Source organism: Esox lucius, chromosome 15 (assembly GCF_011004845.1).
Source record: "Esox lucius isolate fEsoLuc1 chromosome 15, fEsoLuc1.pri, whole genome shotgun sequence".
NCBI lineage: Eukaryota > Metazoa > Chordata > Actinopteri > Esociformes > Esocidae > Esox > Esox lucius.
In genome coordinates, this window is record NC_047583.1 from 9,749,561 (window position 1) to 9,753,031 (window position 3,471).

Consider the following 3,471-nt stretch of genomic DNA (forward strand, 5'->3'; position numbering starts at 1 on the left):
AGCGTTCCCAGGCCAGCCGGGAGACATAGTCCCTCCAGCGTGTCCTAGGTCTTCCCCGGGGTCTCCTCCCGGTGGGACGGGACCGGAACACCTTCCCAGGAAGGCGTTCCGGAGGAATCCGAAACAGATGCCCAAGCCACCTCAGCTGACCCCTCTCGATGTGGAGGAGCAGCGGCTCTACTCTGAGCTCCTCCCAGGTGACCGAGCTTCTCACCCTATCTCTAAGGGATCGCCCAGCCACCCTGCGGAGAAAGCTCATTTCGGCTGCCTGTATCCGGGATCTTGTCCTTTCGGTCATGACCCAAAGCTCATGACCATAGGTGAGAGTAGGAACGTAGATTGACTGGTAAATCGAGAGCTTCGCCTTGCGGCTCAGCTCTTTCTTCACCACGACAGACCGATACATCGACTGCATTACTGCAGAAGCTGCACCGATCCGTCTGTCAATCTCCCGTTCCATCCTTCCATCACTCGTGAACAAGACCCCTAGATACTTAAACTCCTCCACTTGAGGCAGGCACTCTCCACCAACCTGAAGTGGGCAAGCCACCCTTTTCCGACTGAGGACCATGGCCTCGGATTTGGAGGTGCTGATTTTCATCCCCACCGCTTCACACTCGGCTGCAAACCGTCCCAGTGCATGCTGAAGGTCCTGGTTAGAAGGGGCCAACACGACAACATCATCTGCAAAGAGCAGAGATGAAATTGTGTGGTCCCCAAACCTGACACCCTCCGGCCCCTGGCTGCGCCTAGAAATTCTGTCCATAAAAATTATGAACAGAACCGGCGACAAAGGGCAGCCCTGCCGGAGTCCAACATGCACTGGGAACAAGTCTGACTTACTGCCGGCAATGCGGACCAAGCTCCTGCTTCGGTTGCACAGGGACCTGACAGCCCTTAGCAAAGGACCCAGGACCCCATATTCCCAAAGCACCCTCCACAAGATGCCGCGAGGGACACAGTCGAATGCCTTCTCCAAATCCACAAAACACATGTGGATTGGTTGGGCAAACTCCCATGAACCCTCCAACACCCCGTAGAGGGTATAGAGCTGGTCCAGTGTTCCACGGCCCGGACGAAAATCCATTTTCCTGTTTAAGATAGTATATTGGTTGGCCATCGCCATGAGGTACACAGACCATTGAGGACACTATATTATGCACTATAATGTCCTGTCTCTGTGAGGTCCTTTAGTAATCTTTCTGTAATACAATTAAAGGTTTCAATTACATTGTTTTAAGCTTTAAAACAAAATACATTCTGGCTTCCTCCTGGCAACGGGAATAGAAATGCATATATACATACATATGTACAAATATCCATACATACATGTACATATATATATATAAATATATATTCAGCTCCAGAAAAAACTAATTGACCACTGCACCTTTTTCTTTGCTTTACAAAAAAGTTGAAAAGGAAAGTTTTGAGTGAGGAACACAAGCGTTGGATTGGCAGTGGTCTCTTAATTTTAACCCTTCTGTTCCTCACTCAAAACCTTCCTTTTTGACTTTTTTGTAAAGGAAAGAAAAAGGTGCAGTGGTCTCTTAATGTTTTACCAAGCTGTGTGTATATATATATATATATATATATATATATATATATATATATATATATATATATATATATATATATATATATATATATATATAATACTACATGATTCCATATGTGTTATTTCATTGTTGTGTGTGTGTGTGTGTGTGTGTGTGTGTGTGTGTGTGTGTACGCGTAGGGCCTACTGTTTGGGAAACACTGATATCATTTGTGTTCAGAGGCGCGCTGATCTGACGTCACTTTCGGAAGGGATATAAAGTCCCCTGGTTTTGTCATTGGTAGTCTGTGAAGTTACGAAATACACAATGACTAAAATGGTGACGGCATATTTTGGATTTCTCATTGCCATGCATATTGTATTACTGGTAAGAACTTTATTTCACATTGACTTGCTATTGAAGGTATTAGGCTTCGGATGTTTTCATTCAACCTGATTTGATAGAATTCCAGAATCTGTTGGCATAATATACACTCGTCAAACGCAACTCTGATGAGACGGTGGCAGATTTAGGAAAGGGACACCAGGTGGGTGCAATTAATGACCAGGTAGAACAGAGAACCGGAATTCTCTGGCCCTCGAGGGTAAGAGTTGATTACCCCTGATCTACACCATAGGCCTACCTTAGTTTGAGACCAGGTTTTTGACAATCATGGGGACTCTTTCGACGTAGCAAAGACTCAACATTGACAACCAGATCATGTCTTAGACCGTGTCTTCGACGTTGGATTGTCTTGTGTAGGGTAGGCTATCCAAACTTGGGTTTAATACCCGTTGTTATTAAAGTGACGTATTGAATTATCCTATTTGTTAAACGATTCATGCACAGCCCACTACGTCCCTCTACTGTTGTTTCAGGTCCACGCGCAGACGAGGTCTACGCCAGTGACTACTAAAGCCGGTGGTGTGACTTCCAATGGGACCGCGATGCCCCAAGTTGTTTCTAAGACTACTACCAAACCGAAAGGACAAGGCGCTCCCTTCTACTCTAGCACGTTCACGCTGCTCATCCCTATGGCGGTGGTTGGTTTACTACATGGACACTTCTAGAGGGCTTTTCTGTACTGAGCATTGCCAAGAGTTTCACCTCAGCCTTTAATGAGCAAACTAAAGACAATCCTATGTGCAAGGGATGGAGTTGTGAAGTTTCATGCGCACGCGGACACATTCATTCTTCACACTGATTGGCTGAAGGTACGTCAAGGCGCTTCCTGTACGTCTTAATCTCGTAGGCTCTTCATGCTTGACCGGACATGGAGGGGGTTGTTTCGGAACTTTCAGACAACTTTTTGGATGTCTGAAATAAACAAATTTGTCAAGCCCTTTGGCGAATCACTGAATTGGTCTGATCTGTGGCACAGGTCCTGGTGTGCTCATGCAACAGCTTTGGATGTTTGTCAGAGGATTACTATCATGCAGCTGAGATCTACGGTACTTTTATTTATGTAACGCTGTGATTTGTTTAATGCTTTGTATTGGTTTAAGCTTTGAAATAATTGTAGAATTTCTGAATAAAACTGCCCCATCAATCGTTGCCTCCAAAGCCTTTCTCCAAGTACTCTACTGCTGTAACATTTCTTTCCAGAGTTATCTCTTGGGTGGTAGAGGGTACTATTGATTTAATCTATCCTGCAAATAACTCAAACGTGACAACTCTCATAATGTCAATGTTTGCCACTAACCAACATTTCTCTGCACTACTTTCTCCAGCTATGTGGCTATTAGTCAATCTATTGAAATGTATTGCCTGGAAAAATCTCCATTGGGTGTTTCTCCCTCTTCAAACCACTGAAGGAAAATGCATTAAGTTCCTCCCCTCTGACCTTTTGTGGCAATAACAGACATTGACAGTACAGAAATCAGGGCCTACAGTAACTGATATACAATGTTTTCTCAAGACCATTATAGTAAAA

General features: G+C 44.7%; 1 long non-coding RNA gene across 1 annotated transcript; it reads left to right on the forward strand.

Moving 5' to 3' along the window:
- The first annotated feature begins 1,823 nt into the window (after positions 1 to 1,823).
- LOC109616642 lies at positions 1,824 to 3,088 on the forward strand. The gene is made up of 2 exons (XR_002197882.1): positions 1,824 to 1,925; positions 2,417 to 3,088. It is a non-coding gene; the product is annotated as an uncharacterized LOC109616642 (long non-coding RNA).
- The last annotated feature ends 383 nt before the right edge of the window (positions 3,089 to 3,471 follow it).